Genomic DNA, 21,840 nt, shown 5'->3' with positions numbered 1-21,840 from the left:
CTACTTCTCCTACCATCCCCACACCCCCTGTACCAATCCCATGTCCATCATGACATTAGGCCTCGTAATAAAAGCTCTTTCCGCCCACCCCACGGCTCTCACACAGTGGAGACCTTCATTGGCTTTATTCAAGATTCTTTCCACACCATACGTGATGACATAGAAAAAGGTAGACTACACTACCCCCCACCTCACCACTGCAGAACATCAGGCATTGGTCGAGGGACCCCACTACAGAAATCAGAGGCAAAATAGACGCCATCATAACTAAGTACTTACACCTGGGAATTATTGATGTTAAGACCAGCGAATTCCTCAGAAATAAAAATCCAATCACACCGGTATTTTACACCTTACCAAAAAAACACAAGAACCTATCCAATCCCCCGGGTAGGCCAATTGTCACCTCCACTGATTTGATCCTCTCCCCACTGTCCATATACCTTGAAAAGATCCTGACTCCGATCACTCAAAAACCTCCCTCTTTCATCTTGGACACAGGGGAGTTTCTACAATGTATTAGGAATCTACACAAGGTACCCCCAAATAACTTTTTGGTTACATTTGATGTCAAGGACCTGTATACGTCCATTCCCCACTTAAATGGCATCAACACGGTACACCATTCCCTCACCGCTGCAGGTCTTGAAGTCAATCAAATCAACTTTTGTGTGGAATTGTTGACAATTGTTTTATACAATAACTTCTTTCTTTTCCATAATACCTTTTATTTGCAGACACGGGGGACTGCAATGGGCTCCAATGTAGCACCCTCGTATGCAAATACATATATGGCAGAATTCGAAAACTCAATCATCTATAAGCATCCCGTTTATCAACCATGTTTCCCTGTGGAAACAATTCATAGATGACATTTTCTGCATCTGGGGTGGTACATTGGAGTCCTTGCAGGAGTTCTTCCTCTTTCTCAACGAAGCCTGGCCTGGTATCAAATTCATTATCAATCATGACCAACACGCCACTAATTTCTTGGATACCATGGTACTCCAAGATCCAGAAGGATTATTGTCCACAGACCTCTTTTCCAAACCGACAGACAGAAACAGCTTGTTACATTATCAAAGCTTTCATCCTCCCTCCACCAAACGCTCGATTCCTATATCACAATGTCAGTGGGTCAAATGCATAGTCCCAGACAAAACACTATGTGATATGCGACTCCAAAATATGGCCACAAAATTCCTAAAGAGGGGTTATCCACCCACGGTTCTAGCACAATCGAGGGACCCTCCACCTAGGTCTCCTAAGAGAGACCCAGGCAAACAAATTCCCTTTGTGCACTCTTATCACCCCTTTTCCTTCATTCTTCATAAGGCCATCAGGAGGCACTGGCATCTCTTGTCCACAGCCCATCCTGATATAAAGGAGTTTAAGGAACCATTCCTGCCATGTTTTAGAAGACCATCAAATCTGAGAGACAATTTGGTAAAAGCCGACATTGGGTCAAATGACAAACGCAAACAAACTTTCCTATCACGTCCCAAAACGAGTACATTTCCGTGCCTTCATTGTGCACAATGTAACAACGTACAAAAAGGGAATACCTTCCAACACCCCAGATCAGGCAAAACATTCCACATCAATAACTTTTTTACTTGCGAGTCCTCTTACATTGTGTACCTAATCAAATGCCCATGTGGGCTACTTTATGTAGGGGAGACTACACAATCGGTTAGAGACAGGATCTCTAAACGCAAATCCACCAACCGTTGCAAGAATTTACTCCTCCCAATCCCACACCATTTCCACACACGAGGTCATTCCATTTCCCAATTAAAATATCAAGTTATAGATTTTGTACCACCACCAAGGAGGGGTGGTGACAGGATCAATTTGTTGCGCAAAAGAGAAGCCTTCTGGATTCACACTCTAGAAACTCTCACTCCTAAAGGCTTAAATCGTGATTATGAACTCATGGCGTCTGTTTGATAAATGTCACCATTATTTTGCATCAATACTAATTTGTTCTTTTCTGCTCCTCTAGACTAGAGTCGTCTATATTGATGTATCAGCACAATGGATCACGAGTAGTGTTGAGCGATACCGTCCGATACTTGAAAGTATCGGTATCGGAAAGTATCGGCCGATACCGGCAAAGTATCGGATCTAATCCGATACCGATACCCGATACCAATACAAGTCAATGGGACTCATGTATCGGACGGTATTCCTGATGGTTCCCAGGGTCTGAAGGAGAGGAAACTCTCCTTCAGGCCCTGGGAACCATATTAATGTGTAAAATAAAGAATTAAAATAAAAAATATTGCTATACTCACCTCTCCGACGCAGCCTGGATCTCAGCAAGGGAACCGGCAGCGTTGTTTGCTTAAAATTCGCGCGTTTATTTCCTTACTTGAAGTCCCGGCTTGTGATTGGTCGCGTGCCGCCCATGTGGCTGCGACGCGACCAATCACAGCAAGCCGTGACGTAATTTTAGGTCCTTCAGTATTTTAAAATTACGTTCTGGCTTGTGATTGGTCACGTCGCGGTCACATGGGCGACGCGACCAATCACAAGGCTGGACACGCGCGCATTTTAAAATGTCGCGACCAATCACAAGCCAGAACGTAATTTTAAAATCCTGAAGGACCTAAAATTACGTCACGGCTTGCTGTGATTGGTCGCGTCGCGGCCACATGGGCGACGCGACCAATCACAAGCCGGGACGTCACGGGAGGCAGGACAAGCGCGCATTTTAAAATGCGCGCGTGTCCAGCCTCCCGTGACGTCACGGCTTGTGATTGGTCGCGTCGCCCATGTGACCGCGACGCGACCAATCACAAGCCAGAACGTAATTTTAAAATACTGAAGGACCTAAAATTACGTCACGGCTTGCTGTGATTGGTCGCGTCGCGGCCACATGGGCGGCACGCGGCCAATCACAAGCCGGGACTTCAAGTAAGGAAATAAACGCGCGAATTTTAAGCAAACAACGCTGCCGGTTCCCTCGCTGAGGTCCAGGCTGCGTCGGAGAGGTGAGTATAGCAATATTTTTTTATTTTAATTCTTTCTTTTACACATTATATTACATTAATGTTGTTTCGATACCGATACCCGATACCACAAAAGTATCGGATCTCGGTATCGGAATTCCGATACCCGCAAGTATCGGCCGATACCCGATACTTGCGGTATCGGAATGCTCAACACTAATCACGAGCACCATCCTATCCACTTGCTATTACTTTGCTCCGGATTAGTCACGTCACCGTGCTGTGTTTTTTATTTACAGACAACATCTTTATTCCACGTCTCACAATTCCATTAGGGTACAATACACCCTTCTATCCAATTTTTGATATCTGTTTACAAAAGGTTAACCCTCTACAGGGATTCCTTTATTACATCCTTTTCCAACACTGCGGCAATACGCTAGTCTCCCTAATACACACACGGCTGTCACTGATCTGCCACAGTCGCTCTCATTTGGGTAGATCTATACCCATATACTATCTCTCTATTGCTGTTCTGTTCTATGGAACTACTGTATATCGGTCATGCGCACTACGGTGATGATACATGCCTGTCTCCTTTTAATATGGCGGTGGGACATCAGTTCCCCCAGCACCCACATAGTAAATCCGGTGTGTTACTTCCGCCCACAGTCTCCGCCTCCATCTCCGCCCCCCCATAACCCCTTGCTGACATGCACAGCCTGCTCTGATACGTCACTTCCGCCCTCAACGCTGGGCAGTGATGTGCCGATACACACACGCGGTCTGTACAACACAGCTGTTACAGCTGATCTTTCCCGCCCCCACCACTATAAGTACGGCCCCCCCTCTCCTATTACCATCACTATACAGCGGTGGACACCGCGATGCCAGCTACCCCACAGGTAACCGCACACTTTGCTCCTTACAATCGGCCGTCTATACTTACAGCCGTATTGGGGTCCATAACATTAGATTTTACCCCCTTCAGGCTGAAATCTCTCTTCTCTCAATATCCAGCGTGACACTCGAGATACTGTTTGGTAGGTTTACATCCACTTACGCTCTGTTCTTACTATGTCATCCCGACCCACAACTTTACCAGCCTTTGCATTTTATTCTGTAGGCATCTGTATTCACACTTTATCCCAGTATACGGTATGTAACCCTTCACCCCTTTTTAGTTACTGTGCCACTATAAGTGTTTCTCTTCAGCACTAGCACTATTCACACACATGCTCATGCTGCCATAAACATGTACACAGGTTGATGTATGTTTTGTATATACTTTGGTTATTATTGTTTACATCTTTTTGTTTGTTATCCTGATTGTATAGATTAATTTGGTGTGTGTGTACTTTTTGCAGTTAAGGTACCTTCACACGAAGCGACGCTGCAGCGATAGCGACAACGATGCCGATCGCTGCAGCGTCGCTGTTTGATCGCTAGAGAGCTGTCACACAGACCGCTCTCCAGCGACCAACGATGCCGAGGTCCCCGGGTAACCAGGGTAAACATCGGGTTGCTAAGCTCAGGGCCGCGCTTAGTAACCCGATGTTTACCCTGGTTACCAGCGTAAAAGTAAAAAAAACAAACAGTACATGCTCACCTGCGCGTCCCCCAGCGTCTGCTTCCTGACACTGACTGAGCTCCGGCCCTAACAGCACAGCGGTGACGTCACCGCTGTGCTTTCACTTTCACTTTAGGGCCGGCGCTCAGTAAGTGTCAGGAAGCAGATGCTGGGGGACGCGCAGGTAAGTATGTACTGTTTGTTTTTTTTACTTTTACGCTGGTAACCAGGGTAAACATCGGGTTACTAAGCGCGGCCCTGCGCTTGGTAACCCGATGTTTACCCTGGTTACCAGTGTAAAACATCGCTGGTATCGTTGCTTTTGCTTTCAAACACAACGATACACGGCGATCGGACGACCAAATAAAGTTCTGGACTTTATTCAGCGACCAGCGACATCACAGCAGGATCCTGATCGCTGCTGCGTGTCAAACTAAACGATATCGCTAGCGAGGACGCTGCAACGTCACGGATCGCTAGCGATATCGTTACAAAGTCGTTTCGTGTGAAGGTACCTTTACTGACGAAGGTCCTTTTGTGTGACCGAAACGTTTATTGTTTGGGATACAATAAATTATCTACTTCTTCATGCCACAAAGTTGAGTGCCGGGTTTTGTATTTCTTGTATTTCTTGTCCTCAGTACAAGACATATGAAAGCCCGCATAGAGTTTGCTAAAAAAAACACATGAAGGACTCCCAGATTATAAGATTCTCTGGTCTGATGAGATGAACATAGACCTTTTTGGTAATAATTCTAAGTGCTATTTGTGGAGAAAACCAGCCACTGCTCATCACCTGCCCAATACAATCCCAACAGTGAAATATGGTGGTGGCAGCATCATGCTATGGGTGTGTTTTTCAGCTGCAGGGACAGGATGACTTGGTTGCCATTGAAGGAAACATGAATGTGGCCAAGTAGAGAGATATCCTGGATGAAAATCTCTTCCAGAGTACTCTGGACCTCAGACTTGGCCGAAGGTTTACCTTCCAACAAGACAATGATCCTAAGCACACAGCTAAAATATCGAAGGAGTGGCTTCAGAACAACTTTGTGACCATTCTTGACTGGCGCAGCCAGAGCCCTGACCTAAACCCAATAGAGAGATAACAAAAGAACAACCCGGATAAAAATAATAGCTATATATAAAAGAATATCACAATCACTGGTATAATAGATTAGCTCACCAGGGTGTCTTTTGAACAAAAGAAAAGTGGAACCCACTTAAACCAAGAGCAGAAAACAAATCACCAAATAAAAAGATGCACCAGGAAGACCAGGCTGGATCATATATATATATATTTTTATTAATTCATTATCCAGCAGCGATACAATATATAAAAAATTTACTGTTAAAATAAATACAATTATTTAAACAAAAAGTGTGCTGCACAAGACGGCGTATACAGATGAATAAGCGGAAACCCAAGCGCACATATGTGAAAGTCACTTATATATCTGTGCAAGGTAAGTATTCCCCAATATCGGGGTATATTAATTCCCCAGTAACTAAAGTGCAAAAAATGTGGTAAAAAAATTAATATAAAAGTCATAAAAAATACTCAAAATATTGTGCAATATATGCAAAAAAGTGCTAGAGTGTAAATAAACATTAGGAACTCAATTTTATGCATAAAAGGGGTTCATTCCCATATAGCTCCTACACAGTGCCAGCAAAATTAAAGTGCAAAGTGCTAAAAGATCCAGGGATAAAAGTAGTAAACATTACCTAAGGGTACCTCGCCGTCCTGAACACGCACACACCCGATGCGCGTTTCGGAACTCCCTGACGAAGGAACTCGGTTCCGAAACGCGCGTCGGGTGTGTGCGTGTTCAGGACGGCGAGGTACCCTTAGGTAATGTTTACTAATTTTATCCCTGGATCTTTTAGCACTTTGCACTTTAATTTTTCTGGCACTGTGTAGGAGCTATATGGGAATGAACCCTTTTATGCATAAAATTGAGTTCCTAATGTTTATTTACACTCTAGCACTTTTTTGCATATATTGCACAATATTTTGAGTATTTTGTATGACTTTTACATTATTTTTTTACCACATTTTTTGCACTTTAGTTACTGGGGAATTAATATACCCCGATATTGGGCAATACTTACCTTGCACAGATATATAAGTGACTTTCACATATGTGCGTTTGGGTTTCCGCTTATTCATCTGTATACGCCGTCTTGTGCAGCACACTTTTTGTTTAAATAATTGTATTTATTTTAGCAGTAAATTTTTTATATATTGTATCGCTGCTGGATAATGAATTAATAAAGGTATATATATGATCCAGCCTGGTCTTCCTGGTGCATCCTTTGATTTGGTGATTGGTTTTCTGCTAAACCCAATAGAGCATCTCTGGAGAGACCTGAAAATGTCTGTCCAGCAATGTTCACCATCCAACCTGACGAAACTGGAGAGTATCTGCAAGGAAGAATGGCAGAGGATCCCCAAATCCAGGTGTGAAAAATTTGTTGCATCATTCCCAAGAAGACTCATGGCTGTACCAGCTCAAAAGAGGACTTCTACTCAATACTGAGCAAAGGGTCTGAATGCTTATGACCATGTGATATTTCAGTTTTTATTTTTTAATATATTTTCGAAAAATATGAAATTTCTACATTTCCGTTTTTTTCAGTAAAGATGTGGTGCAGAGTGTACATTAATGAGAAAGAAATGAGTTTTTTTTAATTGACCAAATGAAATGAAACAAAAAATGATAAATGTAAATTTAAAAAACTTTCTGTACCCACTGTAGATAGCTATGATTAAAGATTAAAAAAATTAAATTAATTCAATCCAAGACATGATTAAGAGGGGACATGAATAACCTGTACACATTTATAAACAGTCCATCTATATATATAAGATGCATCGTGAGTACAAGCTAATCTCGCCCCCTCCACAGTAGCTCCGCCCCCCACCACATCACCACACACAATCCCGCCCCTCCACCACATTACCACACACAATCCCGCCCCCCACCACATCACCACACATAATCCCGCAACCACATTACTACATATAATCCCACCACCCACCACATTACCACACATAATCCCGCCCCCACCACATCACCACACATAATCCCGCCGCCCCACCACATCACCACACATAATCCCGCCCCTTCAACACATCACCACACATAATCCAGCCCCCCAACACATCACCACACAATCCCGCCCACAACACAATACCACACATAATCCCGCCCCCCACCACATTATCACACATAATCCCGCCCCCCACCACATTGCCACACATAATCCCAACCCCATCACATCACCACACATAATCCCGCCTCCCCACCACATCACCACACATAATCGTGCCCCCACCACATTCAACACATAATCCCTCCCCCCACCACATTATTACACATAATCCCACCCCCCACCACATTACTACAGATAATCCTGCACCCCCACCCCATTACCACACATAATCCCGGCCCCCGCCACATTGCCACAGATAATCCCTCCTCCCACCAAATTACTACAGATAATCCAGGCCCCCACCACATTACCACACATAATCCCGCCCCCCCACCACATTTCCACACATAATCACGCACCCCCACCACATTACTACAGATAATCCCGCCCCCACCACATTACCACATATAATCCTGCCCCCCAACACATTAACACACATAATCCTGCCCCTACCACATTACCACACATAATCCCACCCCCACCACATTACTACAGATAATCCCGCCCCCCACCACATTAGCACACATAATCCCGCACCCCAACACATTACTACAGATAATCCCGCCCCCCACCACATTAGCACACATAATCCCGCCCCCCACCACATTACCACAGATAATCCCATCCCTGCACCACATTACCACACATAATCCCACCCCCACCACATTACCACACATAATCCAGCCCCCCACCACATTACCACACATAATCCAGACCCCCACCATAACACCACACATAATCCCGCCTCCCCACCACATCACCACACATAATCCCACCCACCCACCACATCACCACACATAATCCCGCCCCACCACATCATTACACATAATCCGGCGCCCCCAATACATCACACATTATCACGCCCCCCCACCACATCACCACACATAATCCCGCCCCGCCACCACATCACCACACATAATCCCACCTCCCCACCACATCACCACACATAATCCCGCCCCTCCACCACATTACCACACATAATCCCGACCCCATCACATTACTACACATAATCCCGACCCCATCACATTACCACACAAAATCTCGCCCACACCGCATCACTACACATAATCCCGCCTCCCCACATCACCACACATAATCCCACCCCCCAATACATTACTACAGATAATCCCGCACCCCCACCACATTACCGCACATAATCACGCTCCCACCACATTACCACATATAATCCCGCCCCCCACCACATAACTACCGATAATCCAGGACCCCCACCACATTACCACACATATTTCCGGCCCCACCAAATTACCACAGATAATCCCGTCCCCCACTACATTACCACACATAATACCGCCCCACCACATTACCACACATAATCCCGCTCCCAACACATTACTACAGATAATCCCATCCCCCACCACATTACCACACATATTCCCATCCCCACCACATTACCACAGATAATCCTGCTCCCCACCATATTACCACACATAATCCTGCCCCCACCACATTATCACAGATAATCCCGCCCCCCAACGCATTACTACAGATAATCCTGCCCCCCACCACATTACCACAAATAATCCCACCCCCCACCACACACAATCCCACCCCCCACCACATCATTGCACATAATCCCGCCCCCCACCACATTACCACACATAATCCAACCCACCCACCACATTACCACACATAATCCCGCCCGACAGCCACATCACCACACAAAATCCCACCCCCCACCACATTACCACACATAATCCCGCCCGACAGCCACATCACCACACATAATCCCGCCCCACCACATTACGACACATAATCCAGCCCCTCCACATTACCACACACAATCCTGCCCCCCACCAAATTAATACAGATAATCCAGGCCCCCCACCACATTACCACACATAATCCCGCCCCCAACACATCACCACACATAATCCCGCCCCCCACCACATTACCACACATAATCCCACCCCCCACCACACACAATCCTGCCCCCCACCACATTACCACACATAATCCTGCCCCCCCACCACATTACCACACATAATCCCACCCCCCACCACACATAATCCCACCCCCCACCACATCATTACACATAATACCGCCCCCCACCACATTACCACACATAATCCCACCCCCCCACCACACACAATCCTGCCCCCCACCACATTACCACACATAATCCCACCCCCCCACCACATTACCACACATAATCCCGCCCGACAGCCACATCACCACACAAAATCCCACCCCCCACCACATTACAACCCATAATCCCGCCCCCCACTACATTACCACACATAATCCCGCCCCACCACATTACGACACATAATCCAGCCCCTCCACATTACCACACACAATCCTGCCCCCCCACCAAATTAATACAGATAATCCAGGCCCCCCACCACATTACCACACATAATCCCGCCCCCAACACATCACCACACATAATCCCGCCCCACACCACATTACCACACATAATCCCACCCCCCACCACATTACCACACATAGTCATGCCCGCCACCACATCACCACACATAATCCCGCCCCCCACCACATTACCACACATAATCCCGCGCCCCCACCACATTACCACACATAATCCCATCCCCACCATATTACCACACATAATACAGCCCCTCCACATTACCACACACAATCCTGCCACCCCACCACTTTACTACAGATAATCCAGGCCCCCACCACATTACCACACATAATCCTGCCCCAACACATCACCACACATAATCCCGCCCCCCCACCACATTACCATGCATAATCCCACCCCCCACCACATTACCACAGATAATCCCTCCCCCACCACATTACCACACATAATCCCGCCCCCCACCACATTACCTCACATAATCTCGCCCCCACCACATTACCAAGCATAATCCCGCCCCCACCACATTATCACAGATAATCCCGCCCCCCAACACATTACTACAGATAATCCCATCCCCCACCACATTACCACACATATTCCCATCCCCACCACATTACCACACATAATCCTGCCCCCCACCACATTACCACAGATAATCCCACCCCCCACCACACACAATCCCATCCCCCACCACATCATTACACATAATACCGCCCCCCCACCACATTACCACACATAATCCCACCTCCCACCACATTACCATAAATAATCCCGCCCCCCACCACATTACCACACATAATCCCACCCCCCCACCACATTACCACACATAATCCCGACTGCCACCACATCACCACACAAAATCCCACCCCCCACCACATTACCACCCATAATCCCGCCCCCCACTACATTACCACACATAATCCCACCCAACCACATTACGACACATAATCCAGCCCATCCACATTACCACACACAATCCTGCCCCCCCACCAAATTACTACAGATAATCCAGGTCCCCCACCACATTACCACACATAATCCCGCCCCCAACACATCACCACACATAATCCCGCCCCCACCACATTACCACACATAATCCCACCCCCACCACACACAATCCGGCCCCCCACCACATTAACACACATAATCCTGCCCCCCACCACATTACCACACATAATCCCACCCCCCACCACACACAATCCCACCCCCACCACATCATTACACATAATACCGCCCCCCCACCACATTACCACACACAATCCCACCCCCCACCACATTACCACACATAATCCCGCCCCACACCACATTACCACAAATAATCCCCCCCACCACGTTACCACACATAATCCCGCCCGCCACCACATCACCACACATAATCCTGCCCCCAACCACATTACCACACATAATCCCGCGCCCCCACCACATTACCACACATAATCCCTCCCCCACCACATTACCACACATAATCCCGCCCCCACTACATTACCACACACAATCCTGCCCCCCCACCACATTACTACAGATAATCCAGGCCCCCACCACATCACCACACATAATCCCGCCCCTTCATCACATTACCACACATAATCCTGCCCCCCCACCACATTACCACACATAATCCCACCCCCCACCACATTACCACAGATAATCCCTCCCCCACCACATTACCAGACATAATCCCGCCCCCACCACATTATTACATATAATCTCGCCCCCACCACATTACCACGCATAATCCCGCCCCCCAACACATTACTACAGATAATCCCACCCCCCACCACATTACCACACATACTCACACAGACCACCACATTACCAAACATAATTCCACCCCCCACCACATTGCCACACATAATCCCACCCCCCACCACATTACCACACATAATCCCGCCTGCCACCACATCACCACACAAAATCCCACCCCCCACCACATTACCACCCATAATCCTGCCCCCCACTACATTACCACACATAATCCCGCCCCACCACATTACGACACATAATCCAGCCCCTTCACATTACCACACACAATCCTGCCCCCCCACCAAATTACTACAGATAATCCAGGCCCCCCACCTCATTACCACACATAATCCTGCCCTGAACACATCACCACACATAATCCCACCCCCCACCACATTACCACACTTAATCCCACCCCCCACCACACAAAATCCTGCCCCCCACCACATTACCACACATAATCCTGCCCCCCCACCACATTACCACACATAATCCCACCCCCCACCACACACAATCCCACACCCTACCACATCATTACACATAATCCCGCTACCAACCACATTACCACACATAATCCCACCCCCCACCACATTACCACACATAATCCCGCCCGACAGACACATCACCACACAAAATCCCACCCCCCACCACATTACCACCCATAATCCCGCCCTCCACTACATTACCACACATAATCCCGCCCCACCACATTACGACACATAATCCAGCCCCTCCACATTACCAAACACAATCCTGCCCCCCCACCAAATTACTACAGATAATCCAAGCCCCCCACCACATTACCGCACATAATCCCGCCCCCAACACATCACCACACATAATCCCGCCCCCCCACCACATTACCACACATAATCCCACCCCCACCACACACAATCCTGCCCCCCCACCACATTACCACACATAATCCTGCCCCCCACCACATTACCACACATAATCCCACCCCCCACCACACACAATCCCTCCCCCACCACATTATTACACATAATACCACCCCACACCACATTACCACACATAATCCCACTACCCCAACACATTACCACACATAATCCCACCCCCACCACATTACCACACATAATCCCGCCCCACACCACATTACCACACATAATCCCACCCCCCACCACATTACCACACATAGTCACGCCCGCCACCACATCACCACACATAATCCTGCCCCCCACCACATTAACACACATAATCCCGCGCCCCCACCACATTACCACACATAATCCCGCCCCCACCATATTACCACACATAATACAGTCCCTCCACATTACCACTCACAATCCTGCCCCCCACCACATTACTACAGATAATCCAGGCCCCCACCACATTACCACACATAATCCTGCCCCCAACACATCACCACACATAATCCCGCCCCCCACCACATTACCACGCATAATCCCACCCCCCACCACATTACCACAGATAATCCCTCCCCCACCACATTACCACACATAATCCCGCCCCCCACCACATCATTACACATAATACCGCCCCCCACCACATTACCACACATAATCCCACCCCCCACCACACACAATCCTGCCCCCCACCACATTACCACACATAATCCCACCCCCCCACCACATTACCACACATAATCCCGCCCGACAGCCACATCACCACACAAAATCCCACCCCCCACCACATTACAACCCATAATCCCGCCCCCCACTACATTACCACACATAATCCCGCCCCACCACATTACGACACATAATCCAGCCCCTCCACATTACCACACACAATCCTGCCCCCCCACCAAATTAATACAGATAATCCAGGCCCCCCACCACATTACCACACATAATCCCGCCCCCAACACATCACCACACATAATCCCTCCCCACACCACATTACCACACATAATCCCACCCCCCACCACATTACCACACATAGTCATGCCCGCCACCACATCACCACACATAATCCCGCCCCCCACCACATTACCACACATAATCCCGCGCCCCCACCACATTACCACACATAATCCCATCCCCACCATATTACCACACATAATACAGCCCCTCCACATTACCACACACAATCCTGCCCCCCCACCACTTTACTACAGATAATCCAGGCCCCCACCACATTACCACACATAATCCTGCCCCAACACATCACCACACATAATCCCGCCCCCCCACCACATTACCATGCATAATCCCAGCCCCCACCACATTACCACAGATAATCCCTCCCCCACCACATTACCACACATAATCCCGCCCCCCACCACATTACCTCACATAATCTCGCCCCCCACCACATTATCACAGATAATCCCGCCCCCCAACACATTACTACAGATAATCCCATCCCCCACCACATTACCACACATATTCCCATCCCCACCACATTACCACACATAATCCTGCCCCCCACCACATTACCACAGATAATCCCACCCCCCACCACACACAATCCCATCCCCCACCACATCATTACACATAATACCGCCCCCCCACCACATTACCACACATAATCCCACCTCCCACCACATTACCATAAATAATCCCGCCCCCCACCACATTACCACACATAATCCCACCCCCCCACCACATTACCACACATAATCCCGACTGCCACCACATCACCACACAAAATCCCACCCCCCACCACATTACCACCCATAATCCCGCCCCCCACTACATTACCACACATAATCCCGCCCAACCACATTACGACACATAATCCAGCCCATCCACATTACCACACACAATCCTGCCCCCCCACCAAATTACTACAGATAATCCAGGTCCCCCACCACATTACCACACATAATCCCGCCCCCAACACATCACCACACATAATCCCGCCCCCACCACATTACCACACATAATCCCACCCCCACCACACACAATCCGGCCCCCCACCACATTAACACACATAATCCTGCCCCCCACCACATTACCACACATAATCCCACCCCCCACCACACACAATCCCACCCCCACCACATCATTACACATAATACCGCCCCCCACCACATTACCACACACAATCCCACCCCCCACCACATTACCACACATAATCCCGCCCCACACCACATTACCACAAATAATCCCCCCCACCACGTTACCACACATAATCCCGCCCGCCACCACATCACCACACATAATCCCGCCCCCAACCACATTACCACACATAATCCCGCGCCCCCACCACATTACCACACATAATCCCTCCCCCACCACATTACCACACATAATCCCGCCCCCACTACATTACCACACACAATCCTGCCCCCCCACCACATTACTACAGATAATCCAGGCCCCCACCACATCACCACACATAATCCCGCCCCTTCATCACATTACCACACATAATCCTGCCCCCCCACCACATTACCACACATAATCCCACCCCCCACCACATTACCACAGATAATCCCTCCCCCACCACATTACCAGACATAATCCCGCCCCCACCACATTATTACATATAATCTCGCCCCCACCACATTACCACGCATAATCCCGCCCCCCAACACATTACTACAGATAATCCCACCCCCCACCACATTACCACACATACTCACACAGACCACCACATTACCAAACATAATCCCACCCCCCACCACATTGCCACACATAATCCCACCCCCCACCACATTACCACACATAATCCCGCCTGCCACCACATCACCACACAAAATCCCACCCCCCACCACATTACCACCCATAATCCCGCCCCCCACTACATTACCACACATAATCCCGCCCCACCACATTACGACACATAATCCAGCCCCTTCACATTACCACACACAATCCTGCCCCCCCACCAAATTACTACAGATAATCCAGGCCCCCCACCTCATTACCACACATAATCCTGCCCTCAACACATCACCACACATAATCCCACCCCCCACCACATTACCACACTTAATCCCACCCCCCACCACACAAAATCCTGCCCCCCACCACATTACCACACACAATCCTGCCCCCACCACATTACCACACATAATCCTGCCCCCCCACCACATTACCACACATAATCCCACCCCCCACCACACATAATCCCACCCCCCACCACATCATTACACATAATACCGCCCCCCACCACATTACCACACATAATCCCACCCCCCACCACACACAATCCTGCCCCCCACCACATTACCACACATAATCCCACCCCCCCACCACATTACCACACATAATCCCGCCCGACAGCCACATCACCACACAAAATCCCACCCCCCACCACATTACAACCCATAATCCCGCCCCCCACTACATTACCACACATAATCCCGCCCCACCACATTACGACACATAATCCAGCCCCTCCACATTACCACACACAATCCTGCCCCCCCACCAAATTAATACAGATAATCCAGGCCCCCCACCACATTACCACACATAATCCCGCCCCCAACACATCACCACACATAATCCCGCCCCACACCACATTACCACACATAATCCCACCCCCCACCACATTACCACACATAGTCATGCCCGCCACCACATCACCACACATAATCCCGCCCCCCACCACATTACCACACATAATCCCGCGCCCCCACCACATTACCACACATAATCCCATCCCCACCATATTACCACACATAATACAGCCCCTCCACATTACCACACACAATCCTGCCCCCCCACCACTTTACTACAGATAATCCAGGCCCCCACCACATTACCACACATAATCCTGCCCCAACACATCACCACACATAATCCCGCCCCCCCACCACATTACCATGCATAATCCCACCCCCCACCACATTACCACAGATAATCCCTCCCCCACCACATTACCACACATAATCCCATCCCCACCATATTACCACACATAATACAGCCCCTCCACATTACCACACACAATCCTGCCCCCCCACCACTTTACTACAGATAATCCAGGCCCCCACCACATTACCACACATAATCCTGCCCCAACACATCACCACACATAATCCCGCCCCCCCACCACATTACCATGCATAATCCCACCCCCCACCACATTACCACAGATAATCCCACCCCCCACCACACACAATCCCATCCCCCACCACATCATTACACATAATACCGCCCCCCCACCACATTACCACACATAATCCCACCTCCCACCACATTACCATAAATAATCCCGCCCCCCACCACATTACCACACATAATCCCACCCCCCCACCACATTACCACACATAATCCCGACTGCCACCACATCACCACACAAAATCCCACCCCCCACCACATTACCACCCATAATCCCGCCCCCCACTACATTACCACACATAATCCCGCCCAACCACATTACGACACATAATCCAGCCCATCCACATTACCACACACAATCCTGCCCCCCCACCAAATTACTACAGATAATCCAGGTCCCCCACCACATTACCACACATAATCCCGCCCCCAACACATCACCACACATAATCCCGCCCCCACCACATTACCACACATAATCCCACCCCCACCACACACAATCCGGCCCCCCACCACATTAACACACATAATCCTGCCCCCCACCACATTACCACACATAATCCCACCCCCCACCACACACAATCCCACCCCCACCACATCATTACACATAATACCGCCCCCCCCACCACATTACCACACACAATCCCACCCCCCACCACATTACCACACATAATCCCGCCCCACACCACATTACCACAAATAATCCCCCCCACCACGTTACCACACATAATCCCGCCCGCCACCACATCACCACACATAATCCCGCCCCCAACCACATTACCACATATAATCCCGCGCCCCCACCACATTACCACACATAATCCCTCCCCCACCACATTACCACACATAATCCCGCCCCCACTACATTACCACACACAATCCTGACCCCCCACCACATTACTACAGATAATCCAGGCCCCCACCACATCACCACACATAATCCCGCCCCTTCATCACATTACCACACATAATCCTGCCCCCCCTCCACATTACCACACATAATCCCACCCCCCACCACATTACCACAGATAATCCCTCCCCCACCACATTACCAGACATAATCCCGCCCCCACCACATTATTACATATAATCTCGCCCCCACCACATTACCACGCATAATCCCGCCCCCCAACACATTACTACAGATAATCCCACCCCCCACCACATTACCACACATACTCACACAGACCACCACATTACCAAACATAATCCCACCCCCCACCACATTGCCACACATAATCCCACCCCCCACCACATTACCACACATAATCCCGCCTGCCACCACATCACCACACAAAATCCCACCCCCCACCACATTACCACCCATAATCCCGCCCCCCACTACATTACCACACATAATCCCGCCCCACCACATTACGACACATAATCCAGCCCCTTCACATTACCACACACAATCCTGCCCCCCCACCAAATTACTACAGATAATCCAGGCCCCCCACCTCATTACCACACATAATCCTGCCCTCAACACATCACCACACATAATCCCACCCCCCACCACATTACCACACTTAATCCCACCCCCCACCACACAAAATCCTGCCCCCCACCACATTACCACACATAATCCTGCCCCCCCACCACATTACCACACATAATCCCACCCCCCACCACACACAATCCCACACCCTACCACATCATTACACATAATCCCGCCCCCAACCACATTACCACACATAATCCCACCCCCCACCACATTACCACACATAATCCCGCCCGACAGACACATCACCACACAAAATCCCACCCCCCACCACATTACCACCCATAATCCCGCCCTCCACTACATTACCACACATAATCCCGCCCCACCACATTACGACACATAATCCAGCCCCTCCACATTACCAAACACAATCCTGCCCCCCCACCAAATTACTACAGATAATCCAAGCCCCCCACCACATTACCGCACATAATCCCGCCCCCAACACATCACCACACATAATCCCGCCCCCCCACCACATTACCACACATAATCCCACCCCCACCACACACAATCCTGCCCCCCACCACATTACCACACATAATCCTGCCCCCCACCACATTACCACACATAAGCCCACCCCCCACCACACACAATCCCTCCCCCACCACATTATTACACATAATACCACCCCCCACCACATTACCACACATAATCCCACCACCCCAACACATTACCACACATAATCCCACCCCCACCACATTACCACACATAATCCCGCCCCACACCACATTACCACACATAATCCCACCCCCCACCACATTACCACACATAGTCACGCCCGCCACCACATCACCACACATAATCCTGCCCCCCACCACATTCACACACATAATCCCGCGCCCCCACCACATTACCACACATAATCCCGCCCCCACCATATTACCACACATAATACAGTCCCTCCACATTACCACTCACAATCCTGCCCCCCACCACATTACTACAGATAATCCAGGCCCCCACCACATTACCACACATAATCCTGCCCCCAACACATCACCACACATAATCCCGCCCCCCACCACATTACCACGCATAATCCCACCCCCCACCACATTACCACAGATAATCCCTCCCCCACCACATTACCACACATAATCCCGCCCCCCACCACATTACCACACATAATCTCACCCCCACCACATTACCACGCATAATCCCGCCCCCCAACACATTACTACAGATAATCCCTGCCCCCACCGCATTACCACACATAATCCCACCCCCCACCACATTACCACACATAATCCTGCCCCCACCACATTACCACACATAATCCCACCCCCCCACCACATTACCACACATAATCCCGCCCACCACCACATCACCACACAAAATCCCACCCCCCACCACATTACCACACATAATCCCGCTCCCACTACATTACCACACATAATCCCGCCCCACCACATTACGACACATAATCCAGCCCCTCCACATTACCAGACACAATCCTACCCCCCCACCAAATTACTACAGATAATCCAGGTCCCCCACCACAATACCACACATAATCCCGCCCCAACACATCACCACACATAATCCCGCCCCCCCACCACATTACCACACATAATTCCACCCCCACCACACACAATCCTGCCCCCCCACCACATTACCACACATAATCCTGCCCCCCCACCACATTACCACACATAATCCCACCCCCCACCACACACAATCCCACCCCCCACCACATAATTACACATAATACCGCCCCCCACCACATTACCACACATAATCCCTCCACCCCACCACATTACCACACATAATCCCACCCCCCACCACATTACCACACATAATCCCGCCCCACACCACATTACCACACATAATCCCCCCCACCACGTTACCACACATAATCCCGCCCCCACCACATTATCACACAAAATCCAGCCCCTCCACATTACCACACACAATCCTGCCCCCCACCACATTACTACAGATAATCCAGGCCCCCACCACATCACCACACATAATCCCGCCCCCCCACCACATTACCACACACAATCCTGCCCCCCCACCACATTACCACACATAATCCCACCCCCACCACATTACCACACATAATCCCGCCCCCACCACTTTACCACACATAATCTCGCCCCACCACATTACCACGCATAATCCCGCCCCCCAACACATTACTATAGATAATCCCACCCCCCACCACATTACCACACATAATCTCACCCCCACCACATTACCACACATAATCCTGCCCCCCACCACATTGCCACACATAATCCCACCCCCCCACCACATTACCACACATAATCCCGCCTGCCACCACATCACCACACAAAATCCCACCCCCCACCACATTACCACCCATAATCCCGCCCCCACTACATTACCACACATAATCCCGCCCCACCACATTGCGACACATAATCCAGCCCCTTCACATTACCACACACAATCCTGCCCCCCACCAAATTACTACAGATAATCCAGGCCCCCCCACCACATTACCACACATCATCCCGCCCCCAACACATCACCACACATAATCCCGCCCCCCAGCACATTACCACACATAATCCCACCCCCCACCACACACAATCCTGCCCCCCACCACATTACCACACATAATCCCACCCCCCACCACATTACCACACATAAGCCCGTCCCACACCACATTACCACAGATAATCCTGACCCTCACCACATTACCACACATAATCCCGCCCGCCACCACATCACCACACATAATCCCGCCCCCCACCACATTACCACACATAATCCCGCACCCCCACCACATTACCACACATAATCCCGCCCCCACCACATTACCACACATAATCCAGCCCCTCCACATTACCACACACAATCCTGCCCCCCACCACATTACTACAGATAATCCAGGCCCCCACCACATTACCACACATAATCCTGCCCCCAACACATCACCACACATAATCCCACCCCCCACCACATTACCACAGATAATCCCTCCCCCACCACATTACCACACATAATCCCGCCCCCCACCACATTACCACACATAATCTCGCCCCCACCACATTACCACGCATAATCCCACCCCCAACACATTACTACAGATAATCCCACCCCCACCACATTACCACACATAATCCCACCCCCACCACATTACCACACATAATCCCACCCCCCCACCACACACAATCCCGCCCCCCCACCACATTACCACACATAATCTTGCCCTTACCACATTACCACACATAATCCCACCCCCCACCATATACAATCCCACCCCCCACCACATCATTACACATAATACCGCCCCCTCACCACATTACCACACATAATCCCGCCACCACATTACCACACATAATCCCACCCCCCACCACATTACCACACATAATCCTGCCCCACCATATTACCACACATAATCCTGCCCCCACCACATTACCACACATAATCCAGCCCCTCCACATTACCACACACAATCCTGCCCCCCCACCACATTACTACAGATAATCCAGGCCCCCCACCACATTACCACACATAATCCTGCCCCCAAC

The sequence above is a fragment of the Ranitomeya variabilis genome, chromosome 6 (genome assembly GCF_051348905.1).
Source record: "Ranitomeya variabilis isolate aRanVar5 chromosome 6, aRanVar5.hap1, whole genome shotgun sequence".
NCBI classification, from domain to species: domain Eukaryota; kingdom Metazoa; phylum Chordata; class Amphibia; order Anura; family Dendrobatidae; genus Ranitomeya; species Ranitomeya variabilis.
Note: the sequence above shows the minus strand (reverse complement) of the source record.